The following is a 19,640-nucleotide window of genomic DNA, read 5'->3' as shown; positions in this document are numbered from 1 at the left end:
ATTGAGACTGACTCACAGAGTCCTTGCGGTACTGAGGGGAGGACACACACACACATACACACACACACACATGCATGCACACAAACACACGCACACCCTTTAGGGCTGCCTAGTATACGAACTTCAGTATCCCTGCGAGCAGAGTCTCAGACAATCATCAACATAGTTATAAACAATAGCCGCCAAAGTAGCAATAATCACAACAAAAGTTTAGTTTTTCTACCTTTTAAGAAATGTAAGTAAAAATTTTTGCAAGAAACTAAAGATTTACTCACGTGCTCAAGGCCTCTGGTCGTCTGTCTATATCCCTGGAGAGAAGGTAGGCCAAAGTGAGAAGGAGGCAGGCAAGGCAGGCCCAGAACTTGGGGCCAGTGTAAGGGCAGCATGGTATTTGCAGCCCAGTTGTCTCTCGGCACAGTCTGGAAGTAGGAGCTGGAGAGAGGATGAGTTAGGATAAATGGCACCCTGCCTGCTACTCTTATACAATCAAAGCCAGTGTTGCTTCTCTAGGAGTCAAGAGAGATCCATTACAGCTGGTCGTGTGGTTCTTCTAACTCTGACCTGGGACAGTGCCAACTGGTCCTCAGCCCAAGGATGAAAGAGTCGTTTATCCACAAGTAGTCACAGCCCTGCTGTTAGGGCAATGAGCTCTCTTTATATCAAGCTAGACGGTACTGAATCTGAGAACAATTATGCTCCCTTCAGTGAGCTGAGCGAGCGAGGATATCAGAAACAACCTTTACTGGAGGGAGACTGAACTGAAATTCAGCGGCCACTACTTTTGTCCTTGTCCTAAGGTGTGAGGTCACAGATGTCCTTTCTAGATTCAGTGAAAGAGCAGAGAGAGACCCCTTCAATGCCCAGTTTGCAAGATGGTAGCAAGAAAAACCGAGGACTGGTGGAGAATCCTAAGGGACTAGGTTCCAGATGTGGGGAGACCTGGAAGAGGGGTCTTCACAGAGGATGAGGGGTTGGTCAGAAGTCAGGAAAGAAGGCATCAGCCTTGGGTGCCCTCCTTTAGAAGATCTCAGGCTAGAAGGCCTTTCCCTGAGGGCTTCAAAATAATAGCAATTTCGATAAAGTGCCAATGTTTGTTCTTCCCACTGTAAGATCTGCTAGACTCTTTAGTAAAGAATGCCACATGCTTGCACATGATTAGTCTAGATAAGATGGGTGAGGCTGAGACAAAGGACAGTGACAACAGCCCATTTTTTTAGAGTTCTGGCTGGACAGGCTTGGAGATTGAACCTTTGCAGTCCAGGAGAAGCAGAGAAAGACTGAATTCCCGAGTATTTCCCTGGCTTGGTTAGGCACACCCTTTAAGTCTGCAAAGGTGCCGCCCTATTATACTCCAGCCTCTATCATTTCTCTAAAAATACTGCAAAACACCAGGTACAACTCCATGCTTGGCCAGGAGTTAAGTGCACAGACAGTGAGTTAAGATGGCCTGGGTGTGGAGCCTAGTTCCTCTACTCAATACCTCTGAGACTGTTGACATGACATTTCCATGACTCGGTTTACTCACTTATAAAGTTGTGCTAATCTGCTACTTCCCTCATAGTGTCCCCTGGGAGGACTGAATGAGATAATACACATAAAGTATTTGGCCCAGAACTTGGCCGTATCAGTTTCTTATGGCTGTTGTAATAAATTACTGCAAACTAAGTGGCTTAAAACAACACAAATTTAGTATCTTATAGTTATGGAGGTCAGAAGTGTGATACGGGTCTCACTCACCTGAAAATCAAGGTGCCAGGAGGGCTGCATTCCTTCTGGTTGCTCTAGGGGAGAATATGTTTACCTGCCTTTTCCAGCTTATAGAGGCTGCCTGCATTCTTTGGCTCATGGCCCCTCCCTCCATTTTCAAAGCCAGTAGTGTAGCACCTTCATCTCTCTCTATGATTCTGGCACTTTTGCCTCCATCTTTCACTTATAAGGACTCTTGTGTTTATATTGGGTCCATCTAGATAATCCAGAATAATCTCACCATCTCAAGATCCTTAATTTAATCACATCTGCAAAGTCCCTTTTGCCATGCAAGGTAACATATTCATAGGGAATTAGAATGGGGCTGCTTTTGGGGGGCCATTATTATGTGACCAGCACCTTGGCTTAAGTCAAAAGTTTAATATACGTTGGCCACTATACTTTTCTTATACCTCAACTGAATGTAAAATAATAAGTGGAGAAAAGAATGCTTCCTCCTTTCACCTGGACATCACTGAACTTTTGTGTCTTGAGGATAACAAGACAGTGAAGGTGGCAGTGGTGCTATGTTGGGAGTGCTGGTCTCTAGCAGAGGTATCCATGGTGTCTCCCATGGGTGGTGTTATTCCCCAGGGAGGAGGCAGAAGTAGTCTCTGATAGGAATAGTGATACCTAGTGGGTGTGCCAGAGGTGGCAGTGCTCAACAGAAGTATTGATACTTAACAGAAGTAGCTATGGTACCTAGTGGGAGGCAGCTTGATGGTAGACTCCAGAAGTAATGGGCAAGTGTAGTGCCTTTGTCTTCCCATAGCTTTACAGGCTTTTATTGTCAGAGGGTTAGAACAAGAGAGGAACAAAATGACAATTGCTATGTGGTGAATGCCTGGACTTGTTGCCAAGTACATGTTTAACCCCACTGGGCATTCTGAAGTTGATGTGAAAGACTTCGTAGGGGCTGGAACTCCTGTAGGGTCAAGAGCAGGTTAAATGCAGATTCTTACTCTTAATATGTGGTATTGAGCGTATCTTTTTACTTAGATGCTTTGACTTCTTGGGGTTTTGTTGATACTGCGAGACTTGCCTCTCCTAGGTTTAGCTAACTCCCAGAGATAGCAAACAACTCACCTGGAGAGAACCTCTTATGCAAACCAACCAAACTGAAACCATCCACCAACCACTTTCTTTATCAGGTCTCTCACAGGGCTCTCAACTCAGGCAAGGTACCAGGGCCAGGTACCAGACAACTCAGGACATCCCCCCTACACCCGAGAGCCCACTGAAAGTATTCTGAGTCAACTTGCTTATGCCACCTCACTCCCATCCTCCCATGGAAACCACAATAAAGGCTCTTGCTCACTACCTCCCCTCACTCCCTCTGCCTACCAACTGGTCATGGTGCTTCTCCATGTGGCCCTGCTTGGCATGGCCTGCTCCTTTCTCTTGGGAACTGTGAGTATCAAGCTATCTTTTCAGTGGCGGTCATCTCCTAATATGTTGGCATACCTGAACAATAAAACCTATATTTGGAAACGATATGTGATTGTATTTAACCCTGGACTGGTGTGGCTGAGGAAACCCGGGTTATTCAAGCCACGTTCTGAGCCCAGGGCCGAGCACCTTCGCATGCTCTGGAAATGCCTGACCTCATTCCTCCTTCTCTCTTCCTTTCCTTGACTGTGACCTCATTGACTTGCTCTAGATGCTCTAATCTTTCCCAGCAGCCTCATTGCTTACATCTCTCAGTTGATGCTGGCGTCGTTCTTCTTCCCAGAGAGCTGCCTAAGCACTCCTCTCCTCTTGCTGTCCCACTTTGAGAGGGTGAGGGTGAGGTCACCGTGTGGCTGGTGCATCAGTGTTTGCACTGCTCAGGCAGTGCTATCGAAGCCTGAGCTTGCACTCTTTCCATCCAGCCATGGTCAGCGATCTGTCAATACCCTGATCTTGGAAGCTACATGTTCCTCCTCTTGAACTTGGTCCAGATATTGCACAGATGAAATTTTATAGGCAAATTTATAGCTCCTTCACCGGGGCAGATTTGTAGGTGATTTATCCAATTTTTTAATTTTGGTTTTCTCTTCTTACTCCGCTTCCCCATCCCCTCTGTGCAGTCTGGAACTTATCTCTTGGGTTGGCCACTCCTTATTTGCACCTCCTCTAGAAAAGGTGCCCTGGAAAGAGGGTTGTCTTGGTTGATTCCCTATTAAAGCAGAGCCTGAGACAGGTAGTTTATTTGGGAGTGATTCCTAGAAGCCGGAGTGTGGGAATGAGGAGTGAAATGGAGAAGATGAAAAAACAAATAGGGAATGTGTCACTGAGTTGGTCACCACTGCAGGCAACTGAGGCTTAGTTCCCTGGGGACTTCTGAGGAGCTGCGTAGAATGCACTTCAGAATTGCCTTTCTGAATGTCAGGAGCCTGATACATTTATCCAACAACTCCTGTGACCCACTGGGAGAGAGTTTCCCCTGGGATGTTAACTCCTCCCTTCTTTAGGGAGGAGCCTGAGCCTAGGCTGAGTGGTTGGTCCTCCAGGGCTTAGGAGAAAGACAAGGCAGAAGAGCTGAGAAGCTCTTGAAATGAGTCTCTTGAGATGAGAAGCTGGCAACATACATAGAACTGTCTACCTCAGGTGAGCAAAAGTTAAGTGGGCTTATAAATAGTGTTCTACAGAGGGTGACATTTAAATCAGTCAGCAGTAGCTTTAGAGAAAGATTTGGAATGCAGGAGTTTAAAACTGATGACCTAAACGGAAGGTTTCAAAATTACCTATAAATCTTATTCACCGGTGTCATTCTTCTTCCTTCTTCTATGTTCAAGGACTTGACCTGTTTACCACTAACAATTCCTTTATAATAGATAATTAATACTTTATTGGTTCCTTCTACTCCCTCTGCTTAGATATCTTTGCATTGTTATTCCTTCTTTCACTTGATCAGTCAATTAGGTAACACATTCATCTCCAAAGTGAGACTGGCTAATATTTTGAAACGTGAGGGTATGTGATTTCCCTCCTTTGCTTTTCTTCCATCAGAGCAGGGCCTGGCTATACCTCATTGTCTCAAAAAAGATTTCCCTTAGGGCTGAAAGCAGTGGAAGCCAGCTGAGGATTTCTGGCTTTTGTTGTCTAAAGGTCTAAGCCCTTGGATTTAGGATGTTTACAAAGGAGGCAAAAAGGCAAACTTGATGATCTAGAAATCTTCCCACCTCCAGAAGAGAAGGAGATGGTCCTTGGTTGGAGGAAAATGTGAGAGAGAGAGAGAGAGAGTTGTGGTCCAGAAGTAGTGGGTATCCAGGTCTTGCTTTCTATAAGGGCTCTCCAGGATGAGATAAGTCTCCAGAGGGAAACGGTTGGGTGATACATCTAATTCTTATGTTCCAAGCCTGGTGTAAAAGTACCAGAAGAGGCTGTAGGCAGTGACAGTGAATGTCTTCGCAGCAACCAGAGTGGACAGGTGGTGGAGCTCCCTACCCGTTATGCTTTGGCCCACTGTAAGATCTTGGATTTTTAATATAACCTTCAGGAACGGGGAAGGAAAACTAAGGAAAGACTGAGGTTAAGTTTCCTGACGTCCTGGTGAAGGCAGGGCTTAAAGTTGGTAATGATCTTGATTTATCACAATAAGGAGTTTTTGGACTTGTTTGCATACCCACCATACCAACCTTTATTGAATGTTTACAATGTAGCACCGTGCTTGACATTAAGAATATAAATATAACTAAAACATAGTCTCTTGCTTTGAAGATTCCACATTCAGTCAAAGAGGCAGACATATAAGATAATGATGATTCAAATACATGTGCAATATATATGTATAATAATAGATGTCTACAGATTTTATGAAGCCCAAGGAAGGGCAGAGTTAAGAGAAGGGTTCTTAAAGGAGATAATATTCAAATTGAGCCTTGAAGGGTGGATCAGAATTATCTATCTGGAGGATGGATGGGAGTGGGTGGGCGGCTTTGAAGGCAGTGACAGCAGTGTGAGGAGAGAGTTAGAGGGGTGCATGTTAGTTTTCTTTTGTCCCATAACAAATTACCCCAAAATTAGCAGCTTAAAATCACACATATATTTATTATCTCAGTTTCTGTGGGTCAGGACTTAAGATGTAGCTTAGCCAGATTTTCCGCTTCAGGGTGCAAAACACAATAATACAATTTTCATGGTTCAATAATAATAATATAGTTAAGAAGAAGATTCCTCTATAACATATAATCTTTGCAGCCCATTTTGATAAATATGTTGGTTAATTTATTCCTTTCACCCTCCATTAGGAATTGTGTTTCACTGTCACTTTTTATTTTGGAAGGAGGTAAACTTTTACTAAAATACATGACTCTGACCTTGGATACTGCATTATCATTAATTTCTCTTTTTCATGAGTTTTTAAATGTTTCCATCTGAACAGTAATCATGTGAACATGATGTTGACACTTTCCCAAGAAATGTCCAATACCAACAATAGCTCAGGAATGCAGATTTTGACAAGGCTGGATTTGACAATTTGCACATCTTGAGAAACAGTTGGAATTTTCAAGTGAGGCATTGAAACCAAGAGAACTCAGCCGCCTGGATTTATCTGAAGCTTATTATAACCTGTTTAGCATACTGATTCCAAAGGGACTCAACATTTTCATAGGTTGTTATTTTCTCTGCATCTTTCAATTTATCTGCCCCCAACCCAGCTCTGGAATCAAGGGCTCCCCGTAAAATTTAATGCGATGCTGTAAACTTGGGCTCGATTATCCTAATATTGGATTTACACAGTGTTTAAAAGGAGCATTTTGGGGTCACTGCACTTCTGGAGCTGTTCGCTTTGGAATTGCCCTGAAGCATTTGTGCATTCTTCAGCCCTAGAAGTTGCTGTGCTTGTTGTTGAAAGTTGCATTCTGAAAGTGGAGCTTGAATCACATTCCCCGGTTCCTCTATTGTAGCTGCTCCAATCAAATTTTCTATTGAAATTTTTGCCAAGAAGTTATCCATTTTATCTGTTTTCAAACTCAGTGCCATCAATTTGCATAGAATATTCTCTCATGATTATTTTCGTCTCTTCTATATCTGTGGTTATGTCTCATTTCTTATTCCTAATTTTAATTGTTTTTTTTTCACTCTTTCTCTAATCAGGCTTATGAAAGTTTCTTTTTTTATTGGTCTTTTCAAAGAATGCGACTTTGATTTTATTTCTCTTTTCTCTTTTCTTTTATATTTTCTATTTTTCTTTCTATCTTCAGTTAATTGTATTGATCTTTTCCCAGTTTATTAAGATGAACCCTAAGTATCTTTAATTTTAGCCTTTGATGCCATTTAAAACTATTATTTCTTTTCTAAGTACCGCTTTTTCTCTGTCCCACAGATTTTCTTATAGTCTCATTTTAATAGTCCTCTAGATAGTTTGAAATTTCAGATAGGAGTGTTTCTTAATTTACTGGTAGTTTAAATCATTATTATTAATATTATTAAGCTTATAATTGGGCATGTGACCTCTACAACTCTTACTTTTTCAATTTTATAAAAATTTTTTTTTTTGTGACCAAGTATTTGATTTATTTTGAACATACAAATAAAAACATTTTTCTATTCAGAGATGTAAGTTCTTATATATGTAGTTAATTATTCTATATACTCACTTATTTTTTGCCTTCAAGACGTGCCTTGAAAGAGATGCACTAGTTTCTCACTATTTGTATTTCTGATAGTTTTTGACTTATCGGTCTCGCAGCTATGTTGTATGCAGCCTGCGAAACAAATATATAAGTAAGGCCATGAACTTCTCATAATCCAAAAGGCGTGGCAGAAACAAATGTAACTCTGGGCTAACATAGCTTCAACCTAAGTGTCAAATAATTCACATACAGAAATCCAAGGAACTTGAGCTCAAGCATCATGAATAAAAGTGGGAATCAAGATGATCAAACACACCAAGTAAAATAAGTGTTTTTAATATCGATTCACAAATACTTTTGTGTCTTCTAAGTGTCAGGTACTATTTTAGGTACTGGAGATACAATAATGAAAAAATACCAGAAAATATCTCTGCCTTTAGCATTTACACTCAGGTTACTATATCAACTCTATAGTCTTTGAAGGTAAAAGGTGCTACAGGGGAAAAATAAAGCAAGGAGTGGGCATTAAGGAGTATGTATGACATTTGAAGGTCACATTTGAATAAAACTTGAAGGAAGTGAAGGAGTAAGTCATATTCATTTCTTAGAGGCAAGTGTAAAGATTCTACAGAGTGATTAGTTAGAGCAAATATTTGGAGGTGGAAGTATGCTTTGCACAGAAGGGAGGTCAGGATGGCTGAGGTGGAGTTAAGTGGGTGTAATAGAATATAAGGTAAGAGAGAATAAAAAGAAGTATAAAAAAGAGAATGGAATATTATTATGGAAAAAGAGACTATTAATATTACTAAGCAAATATGGAAAAGAATGAAAAGAAACTTCTAAGACTGAAAAAACATTACAGTTGATATTTAAGAGGAATTGCATGGTTTAAACATCAATAAAACACAGCTGAAGAGAGAATAAGTGCACTGATAGGTACAGCTGAAGAAATTTTATAGACTACATAAAAAAAAAAAGAAAAGAAAGAAAGAAAAGAAAGGAAAAAAGACATAGGGATGGAAAACATACATTTAATAGGAATCCAAGAAGGATATAGAGTGAATAAGGGAGAAGCAACATTCAAAGCCAAAAATGGCTTAGTATTTCAAGAATTGAAAAATACCAATTCTCAGTTTCAGGAAGCCCAATAAATCCCAAATGAGATAAATAAAGAAAAATCCATATCTAGAAACAACATAGTGAAACCGCAGACAAAAAAAATCAAAAGAAGCTAGAAAGAAAAGACAAATCAGTTACAAAAGAATGACAATGAGACTTATAACTGACCTCATAATAGTGTCAATGGAGGCCAAAAAACAGTAAAATAATAAGTCTATAACTAGTGATAAATAATAAATATATAGTGATATGTTTATTATATATAAATAATAAATATCTAGTGATAAAATCATAAATCTATATCTAGTGAATATGTATTTACTATATTCTATATCTAATGAAATTATCTTTCAAAGATATTTACAATAAAAAATCTGCTTATCACTCACAGATGTCTGTAAAAGAAATTTAGAAAAATGTCTATTAGATATTTTCATAATGGAAAATGACAATAATCCCAGATAGAAGATCTGAGATACAGTAAGGAAGGGAAATCATATAAATTGGTAAATGTAAAAGTCAATATAAACACATAATGATTGGATAAAACACTGACAATAATGTCTGATTTGTGGATTAAGATAATAGAACATAAACAGTGATGAAAAGTGGCATATAAACCACCCTGAGGTTGAGAGGAATGAGATACATGTCTTGTGTTGGAGACAGGTTTGATGTGGCTTATAAATATTGAGAATCAGATATAAAACGATGTCATGCTAGGTGAGCCAGACCACCTCCATCCCAGTTCCCTTGGAGCTTGGTATAAATATCTTAATAGCTATATAAGAAGTAAGTAGTAAGCAATTGTTTATTAAAATCTATCATGTACCAAATACTTGAAGAAGCACCTGGTTCTCTGTATCAGTTAGGATTCTTGTTGCAAACAACAGAAAACTCAAATGGTTTAAACCATAAAGGAATTTGTTGTATCATGTAATTGTAAAGTCGTGGGCGGGTGGCAGTGTTGATTTGTCCCCCAGGATCACACGTCAGGGCTATGGCTTGGTTTTTCTGTGATTCTCACTTTTGCCCTCCTCTGGGTGACTGCTTTATCTCCAGGCTAGAAACCTGTCCCAGGGCCACGTTTTGTCATCCATAGCTTCTCTTTCCTCCATTTGCAGAGCAAATGCCCTCTTAGGACACCAGTTCTCCCTGAATCAATCACTATGATGAAGGTGATGTGTGCTCTGACTGGCCAAGCCTGTGTTGTGTGCACATCCCTGAACCAGTCATCATGGTGTAGGGAGCTTAGGCAGAACAAATCGAGGCCTGAGCTTGGAGCCTGGGGTACAGAAAAGTCCTCTCAGACCCTATGGCTTCTCCGTAGAGGGCGGGCTAAGTGCTTGCGACTTGACCGTGATACCCATCATGCCATAGAATCTGGGTTGAAGGATAGCATATGAAGATCTTGCAATTTAAGGTTGATTGAAAGCTGTCACACTGTGGTCTCACAGTACTGGTGATGTGTCCTCTGGGTCCATGGCTCCAAATCCCACTGTGTGGTTCCAGGTCTGATGTGGTTCCATAATCCTTCCAGCATCTCTGCCCTGAGGGTCCTGGTGCCACTTCAACTTCCTTCTGTCATCCAGCCAAGATGTGGCAACAGTTGCCTCTGGTTGCCAATCTCTGGGTTGCACCACCATCTCCCATTGGCTTCTCAGCTCTCCCGTTCACTTCTACCCCCGTGTCACCAATTCCCAGCCCTAAATCCCCTCTGGTTTAAATACATAGAGAGGTTTCTCTTTTCTGGGTTGTTTGTAACCCAAGCCTTGGATTTTTTTTCATCCTGGTGTGACCTGGAAAAGAAAGGGTTACATGTTGAACCAAATTAAACTGAGACCTCCAGGGTGTTACTGACCCAACCTCCACACTTCAGTAAGCAGCTCTCTGTTCAAAATTAAAATACATCTCTTCTATTCTTTCTCCCCATCTCTGGAGTCAGGGGTTGAGGGCATGGTGCCCTTGGGGATGAAGTATTGTGATTGTCAATAGCAGTAATGACAAGTGATGGAACGTTTAGGTCTGATTTACAAGTAATGCTAGATTTGCTATTAGTGTGGGAGGTTTAAAATAACATCCATGCATTAGATGATATTCAGATTTAATGGAAAAATAATGACTGCATTAAATCAGGTTTTATTGTTATGGAGGGTTTTAATTTGGCAGGACCACTTTCCTTTTGTGATCTAGAAAGGACTCAATTGAGGAAGGTGGGGCTTTCATGCTGATTCCTGACCTATATCTATTCTGCACTCACCCAGAAATGACTGCACCTTTTAAACAGGTTAACCTTTTTGTCTTCCCTTTTTTTTTTCTCCACTGGAGGTGATTTTCACTTCTTAAAACCTTACGGATTAATTTAAAAGTAATAAAAATTAAACAGAAGTCATTGTTCTTCCTTGCTTTATGAAATGGAGTTTCCACTGTGGGTTTTTTTTAAAAGAGGAAATGCATCATTAAAGTTGTTGCATTATTTATCAGAGAAGCTAATGAAATCATAAGTGCAGTAACTGAATACACGTAGCACAACGCTGGTTTGAAACAGTGCCTACAAAACCCCAGTTAATCACCCCGGGACCCGTGCCTTTTATACTGTGGCTTGTGAAACTAAAATCATTGCAGTGTTTGTGTAAGGCCTCAAAATTCTTGACTCTTACCAAGGTAAAAAAAAAAGTCACAGTTATGGGATGACAAGGAAATTTGGTCAGAATTTGCTAGAGAGGCAGGAGCAACAGTAGATTTTAATGCACCCTCAAAAGATTTTAAAAAGATTTTCTCCCTCCTTGCTGCTTGCTTGCTGCAATGTTACCTGCTAATTGATTAATCGTCCCACTGCCAAGTTCAGCTCTCATCACGGGGATAAAAACTATAACTGTAGAGAGAGAAGAAGCCATGGCAAATACATAAACCAGACTATAATTTTACAAAGGGGGGAGTCAAAGCTAAAGATATAAGTGACGTGCTGAAAGCAGGACAAAAATCCAGACCGTTCCTGATCATCTCACTACCTCATGGCAGCATGGCTTGGAGGAGACTTGGGCTTGGAAGTTCTGAAAAGCTTTGGGAGCTGCAGAGCTAAAGAGAACCTAAAGACTTGATCTGTTTTGGGGTCGGCAGTACATGCACCCTCTCTGTCGTCCATGCCAACACCCCACCCCTCCCCTGGCCTCCCCATCCACGTCCTTGCACCCTGTTGTTGCCTCTTCCTCCTATTTATCTCTTCCCACAATCTCCTCCACATTGTAAGCTATATGGCATGCCCCTGAAATTGGTGGCATGTGATCTGCAAAAACTAATTGGGCTGGATGGATTCTCCACTGTCTGGCTGTCCCAGCAACTAAGTTGAGGCAACAAGAACCGATCCCAGCCGGCTTCTGACTTTTTGGCCAGAATATTAGGCTAAGATGCACCCAATTCTATATGGTCGGTAGCCTTTGTTTAGTCCATTCTTAGATCTTGGCTTACTCCTCTAGTTAGTCCTTGACCTTGGGGATTATATACCCAGCAACATCCTCACCCTGTCTCCCCCTTTCACATTTTCTTGGTAGTGATGTCCTACAGTCCTGGGGTGGACTACTGACCCTACCTGGGCCGGAGAGGAACATCCTAGGTCATTTGGACTTGGGGCTCATGTTAGGATCTGTCTCTCTCCGGGTGGTAAACCAATTATAACATTTGGGAACTATTGGAGACCTATTCTAGAGTATTAACAAAACGAAAAAGAATGAAGCTGATATGCAGACATAGCACTGAGAGATAGTCAAAGTATGCTTGGTTCCCTTCACTCTGGAGGCCCAGCTGCAAACACCTGCCCTGAGTGCAGTCTGTGGGGTGTGGCTTTCCCTGAATTCTGAATTGAGGCCAATACATTTTCTGGGTATCGGTCACTGCAGCCACAAAGGGCCCTAACATGCATACCTCCATTAGTTGACTGATCACTTTATTCATTCATGGGTGTGAACACACATTCAGAAATGTTTATAAGTACCCACTAAGCATCACCCTTTTACAGGCTCTCCCTTTTTTTAAATCTTCCTCATGTTATTTATCCATCCTTTCATATTTTCCCCTTTACTGTATAATTTTGTCCATGTCAGATAGAGAAGAAAAAAAATGTTTAATAGCTATTTTAGTTTAGATAGATTGGAAAAAAGAATAGGTGAGGAGGGTTCTGGGATAGGAGTTCATGACGAGCCCTAGGAGGTAGGACTCTGCCTGTGGCTTTGTGAACATGTGATTGAGTAATCTGTCACCACGCTTCACAGCATATTTATTATTTGCTGAAAGCTACCAAAGAAAGAGAAGGCACACTCTTTATTCTTGAGAAGCTTACAGTGAGGGAAGCAGGAAAAGATCAAGATAAATGTGAAGTACTTGCAAATAAGGAGGAGAGATCTATGCAAGGGGAAATGATTGGGATTGCTTAACACATAAGGAATGCTTGCTTGCTCTCGCTAAGATCAATTTTCACTTTTATAGCACTTCTCATTCAGAGATCTCAAGGTAGATGATAAATACTAGCTTACCATGGCTCACCATCCCCTAGAATACTAGAGATTTAGAATAGGGAATAACCAGGGGCCAGAAAGGATGGGAAACATACTTCATAGATGTTCCAGAGGGAGTTAGATAAGTAGAATGTAATCACCTGTACTGGAACTGGGCCAGAATACCAGAAATGAATGAGCTATCAGATTTTTGATCCCGGGTGATGATAATATCACTCTGTCAGCTCAAATATAAGGCAGTATTGAGGTTTGTTTTATTACCCAATTCACCACATGTATTTCTTATACTATTGTATGTGAAAGTATTTTACTCGTGAATTTCTCAAAGTCACTGTATCCAAGCTAGATGCCTCCTGCAAAGCCTGCCTGCAGTCCAGCTCTCTCAGACCATCTGCAGCCATCTTTTCACTTGCCCCCAACTCCTGACCTTTCTTGCGCTATCCTAGAGCCTACAGAAGTGATGAGCAAGGGAATCTGTCTCCGTTGGGACTTCAGAGAAGACAGATGATGACACATTCTTCTTTGCATTCTTCCCATTTCCTTTCTTCCCTTATTTCCAACTTGGACTTATAACTTTTCCAGGTGCCGCTTTGTTCCACAGCTTCTTTCCCCATTTCTTTTCTTTTCCTTGTTCCACAATCTTTGAGGACTTGAGGTCAAGTTGATGAGAAAGACCAGTTCTGATTGGATTGCACTCAGACCTAGGTCCTTTAAGTAAATCTAAGTAAAATAGGTACAAACGTCACAATTCTCAAGTTCAGGCGTGTAAAATGAAGTAATTTCTTTCGATCATAAAATGTTATTTCTGGCTTTGAGCTTCCACTCTTCCTAATACAGAAAATAGAATCTTGTACTTTCAGATAAACTCAGTCAACTTTCATAATTTTTAAATCATTTTAGATTAAAAATTTAATTATATTTGGGATTTTCCCCCTCTTTTATAAATGTCATTACCCCTCAGGTCTTTAGGAAGGCGGCTGTTCACTCAAATGTCATTTGCTCTGTCATCCCTTGAGCTGTGCCTTGTGTTATGCGGTACTTAGAGTTGGTAACTTCTGACTGGTGGTCTGCTGAGCTGTTTGTACTTATCAGATCCATGGTGGATGGCTGAAAGGAAGATGACTCCAGTTCTGACTCATATATCTACTTTCTAATTCTCTTTTTTTAAAAAGAAAAAGCCAATTGAACCCTTGGCTTTTGAGCTGTATACTTAAGAATTGTATGTTTTTGTTCTGTTTTCTTTTGGATCTTAACCCTCCTTCTACCATCCCTGGAAAAATGTTTGCAGCCCAAGGGAGAGATGACAAAGGGGAAGGGAAAGAGCACCTTGGTTAATATCTCAAAGTATCATCTCTCTGAATAAGCTGAAATTTTTGGTTGTATATGTTTCGAATGAAAAGTACAAAACCAAGAACTTGCTAGAATTCTTTTGTTTTAGTCAAGGTCTTAAAAAAGGCACAGTATATAACTTCTCATTTTCTTATAAAAACCATTAGGATATGGGAGTGGGGCAAGGTGGGGAAGCCGCAGTTACCCAACATGTATTGATGATAGGAGCTGTGCTCAGAGATTAAAGTTTTCCTTATTATGAGCAGAAAATCCCATTTCATTCATTATTGGTCCCTTATCACAAGTGAAATACTAGATCAAGATAATAAAATTAGCGATATAAAATGTTATCGGATTTGATGATGGGGTATTTGAAACAGAGGTCCAGAAGTCACCCAGACTAGGGAGAAATATGTCAAATTTCCCATCATGATGTGATATTACTAAGTAGAAATATATGATAGGAATATGTGAGTTCATTTTCACCAATGAAAAAAGGAAAAAAACTATATCTCCAGTGCTAACATTTATATGCTTGGATCTCTCAGCCCTTTGTCAGTGATATTGGAGGATTCTAAATCCTGTTGCTACTTAGATGGTCCATTTCAACTTGGGTCGTGCTCCTAGAAAACTTTGTCTGATGTATTTCCTTTCGAATTTCAGCATTTTTTGAATTCAATAGCCTAAAATCTCTTTCTTGCACAATTATCATTTCTTTTTTGATTTGCAGCACACATAATCAGAACAAAACTCACACTAGCACTAAGGCTGGTGGGGGAAGGGTGGTTAGATTATATTTAAGAACAAAAGGAAGGGTCAATACCAAATGATTGTTGTGAGGGGGAAGGTCAAGGAGGAGGGGTCATGGTCAAATCAGAGGAAGTGAGGTGGTGCCTACAAGAGACCTACTTAATAATCTAGGAGTGAGATGAAATTCTCTCTGAGGCTTTTTCCCCATTAAACTGTGTGCCTAGTAGTAAATTGCTTTTGGAAACTGTATTAATGAATCTGGTTGCCAAGGTAAAGGCATACTGAAATATTATACTATCATCATAGTACCCAACTTACTTGGTTTGTTATATTGCATGAGAATGCTGCATGTTCTGAAGTTCTTCTAAAAACCAGTTCTGTCAGATATTAAAGGACAAGTAATATCAAAATTCTCATTTACAGGCAACAGACTCTAACCCTAGATAACTTAAATAGGAAAAGGATACTCAGAATCATAGTCTTAATGAGAAGACTGGAGAACAGGGTGAGAGAATGGTTAGGAGCTAAGGGACAAAGCCAGAATCACAGCCAAAACCATGCCAGGGGGACAGCCTGGTGGGGACACCACTGCCACTACCTGTAGACACTTAACACTTTTCTTCTCCAATGGCTCTGAACTTGTACTTTGTACCTATCACAGCCACCAGAAAGAGTCTCTACTGCTCCTGCTTCTCCGCTGCTTACTTCAAAGTTCCAAGAGCGAACAACCAACTGGCCCTGATGTGATACCCACATTCCCAGGAAGTGAGGCAGGGCGACTATCTGCCTTTTACCTTCTGTGGTGAGAGGTGGGCCTTGCCTTCCAGTAAGACTCACATAGTTTAGAATTCACTAAACCTAGGAAGCTGCTTTAGATACTTGGCAGTCAAAAGAATGGTAAATGACAACAGAATGTTACAAAGGAAAAGTTTCCATGGTTGATTAGTTTGAGAACTGCCAGGTTTAACAGATTTCTTTACTATCGGACTTTTAATGTGACTGCATTCATAATGAAAGTCCAGATGGATTCCAAGAACCCCTCTCTCTTCGTCATCCTATGTGAGTGCTCTATGCAACCCATTTCATGAATCAGTACTTTAAAACAACAAGTAACACTACTTAATTTCACACTTAACCTCAGCAAACCAGTTTCTTTACTGACACATGCCATATTTCTAGGCAAGCGACTTAGAAATGCAGCTTTAGAAACTTTCATGTTGTATCGTTGTCTCATAGTTGGTTTATTTTTCACTAAGTAAGATTACTACTGTGTTTTAGCAGTGCCCACCAGGACCTTCCCTTGTTGGGTGTGCAGGCTTGGGTTTAGTCTTCTGAATATATCACTGCCATATACTTTTCCTTACTGATGCGTCTCCATTTGTTCTTGGCACATTGTCCAACATGCCTGAAGCCGCTAACACAGCTTTAGAAAGTGTCTAAGAGAGTTGCTTACAACTGAGAGACTCTGGCTCTACATATAGCTGAGTGGAAGCTGCCAAGATTCAAATTATCTGATAACTTAAAACAAATGTCCTCATGATTTTTATAGTACAACAGTATAAGAACACATAATTCAACAACCAAACAACAAATGACCTGTAAGCCATGTTCAACATAGGAAATTACTTCTATCTGTATTCATAGATAATGTCTAAACTTTAGGTCAAAGTATTTATGTATGTATGTATGTATGTATGTATGTATGTATGTATGTATGTATGTATGTATTTTTAGGCGAGGCAACCCTTGGTTGACCTCACAGATTGCAGGGACCTTGCCAGTTTATAATCCCTTATTTTATTATTTTTTATTTTTTATACCTACAGCATCTGGTCTTTCTAGGTGGTCTCCCATCCAAATACTAACCAGGCCCAACCCTGCTTAGCTTCCGAGATCAGACAGGATCGGGCTTGTTCAGGGTGGCATGGCCATAGACTCGGAGTCATATTTTATTTGAAGACTGGTAAGCTGAAGATCGTATCCTCACATGCAAATCCAAGCCTTAGTTCTCTAGGCAGTAGAGGTAACTACAAGTGATGCGCTTGATCTAAATCAGCACTAAAAGTTGAATTAAAAAAAATTCCATCATTTAATGTTCTTTTTTTTCAAATGTCCATACTTTTTACTTTCTTCTCAGCCATCCATCCCAAAGCAGACTTTCCTTCTGTTATTATCTGTCAGACACTCCCATGTATTTCCTTCATGCTGTTAACCACAATCTGCAAATGTTCTCTTGTTTCCTGTTTGCCTTGCCCATTAGACTGCAAGCTCTATGGGGGAGAGTTTTGTGTGTGGCCCCTCTGTTGCCTTGACCCTTAATACAGTGCCCAGTTGGGGCTCAGTACATACTTAGATGAAGAGGTGCTGTTGAGTGTGCTAAATAGGCAAGAATGAGGACTTTAGATCAGAAATGAGGGCAAATCCTGGTACATCCATTGAGGGAAAATATGGTTCATTTTGGGTTTGCCAGACAATTCCAAAGCTCTGCTCAAAAACAAGCACATGGAAAAAAACACCCAAGTCTTTTTATAGCCTCTGAAAGTTTGAAACCCCTCATAGTAAGACTCATTTTGGAATAGTTATGCAAAGATTTAGGGATGCTCAAAGTGTGAATATTTACGATGTTTAAAATCCTTTTCTAGTTAACCATTTTATGAGATGTCTTTACTTTCATGCTCAACTTTTCCACTTATCTTTTAGTTAATGCCTTTAATAACTCTTCTATTTGACTATCCTCTGAAAGCTTTGCTCGTTTAATACTGACCCTGAAATTAGATTTTACTGAACACTGTAAGTTTGAGGTGATTGTATCATGATCCAAGAGGGAACATGGAGCTCTTTCACCCATGGTTGCAGCTTTCTATTCTTCTAGAAAGGAAACCTCCTGGTGACTCTGTTCCTGGGCATGGCTTGTCTCTTAGGCTCTGGGGTCCACCATGTGGGGTAGAGAGAGTGAGTTCTACTCTCAGGATTGGACATTAACCCACCTCTATCATAATCCTGCCACAGTGTGGGATTGTTGTCTGAGCCTCAAATATCTTGTTAGTGATACAAAGATAAAGACTCTGGGCAGTAGGCCCTAAAGAGCCTAGCAGCTTGTTGATTAAACTCATGGACTATGGAGCCAAACTGCTGGGTTTGAATCTCAGCTTTTCTACTTGCTAGCAGGGTGACTTAGAAAATATTCAACCTGTCTGTGCCTTGATTTCCTTACCTGAAAAGGGGGGATGATGATGATGATATTTACTTCAGGAAGCTGTGTTGTAAAGATTAAATGAGCTGATATACACAAAACCCTTAGAAAGGTGTCTGGCACATAGTAAGTGCTTAATAAATGTTACCTATTATTATTGTTGCTGTAGGCTGAGTATATGGAGATCTTTGTCTCTACAAAGTCCTTTTAACTGAGACATTTTCACCCACTAAAACCCATGTTTTAGTAATTAGCATTCAGATTTTACCTAGGTCCTGTTGGTCTGCCCACTTCTCTTCTCTTTCCTCTTTCCAAGGTAGGTTAAACTGGTTGTTTAACCTACCTTCATTTTCGTTCCACATCCTGCTCTTGACTGATAACTTTGCTTAATTGACTTTCTTGCCCATGAACTTGAACAGACTTTCTGGGACATGACTTTTCATATCACAAGCAAGAGGCACGGCCCTTCCATACTCTCCCTGGACCTCTGGGGCCATTAGGATATGAGACTTTCCCTGATTAGTGGGGAGTGATGATGGAAGACACTTGTCCTCTGCCTTATGAGTGGGCTATCATCAATTCCTAAACCTTTAGTACTGAGCTGCGATAAAATGGTGGTGTCACCATGTGTACGTGTAGGAAAATAACATGGCCATATCTCAAAGAGGACACCCAACCATCCAGGTGGGAAGGGAACTAAGTTTGTTTTTCAGCATAGCCTCTTATGGTCTTAGCACCCTTCTCTTTCTCCAAGTCTCTGTTTGCCTCACTGTCGACAGTGTTTGGGTGGTGGCCTTTTCTGGGGCTGACCCATTAAATTCTTACACATAATTGGAACCAGACGTAAGCGTGGATTCTAGGCCCTTGGTTGAGCATATAGCAAATGACCCTGTATTTGTGCAGCACTCCCACAACTCAGAAAATAATCAGCATTTCCTGGTGCACAGGAGAGTAATTTATCTGTTTTTCTCCCAGGCAGTGGTTCAGTCCTTTGCTGTTGAGACGGTCTTTATTGTTTTTCAATTATCTTCAAACATCCTCATTCTGTTCTGTGTTTCCATTTAAAACTTCCCATTTTTCTAGGAGAATAACCCTCAACCCGATCATATTGGTTGTCAGTGGCTGGATGAAGCACCTCTGGTGGTAAACTAATCCAGCCGAAGTTCCCAGAAAATTTTCCATGTGGAGTTTACTGAGTGTTGGGATTTATAGAACACTGTGTGGCTCTTCTTTAATAAACGTGATACACTGTGCTGCGGACTCACCGTGAATGAAGAATTGCTGAGACTTCTGAGTTTCCTCAGAAATGTCACTGCTTAATCTACACATGTAGTTAGAATGCATGAGGATAAGGAGAGTGAGTTTCATCCATCTCAGGCTCCACACAATGTGCTCAGATGATAAATTCTTGGTTAATTTTCTCACTCTGGC

General features: G+C 40.6%; 1 pseudogene; it reads right to left on the bottom strand.

The window, feature by feature from the left end:
* Window positions 1-16,833: 16,833 nt before the first annotated feature.
* Window positions 16,834-16,952, bottom strand: LOC120613007 (uncharacterized; annotated as a pseudogene).
* Between the last annotated feature and the right edge of the window lie 2,688 nt (window positions 16,953-19,640).

This window comes from Pteropus medius, unplaced genomic scaffold (assembly GCF_902729225.1).
Source record: "Pteropus medius unplaced genomic scaffold, Ma_sr-lr_union100, whole genome shotgun sequence".
In the NCBI taxonomy this organism is placed as follows: Eukaryota; Metazoa; Chordata; class Mammalia; order Chiroptera; family Pteropodidae; genus Pteropus; species Pteropus medius.
This window is presented reverse-complemented; position numbering and strand designations above follow the sequence as displayed.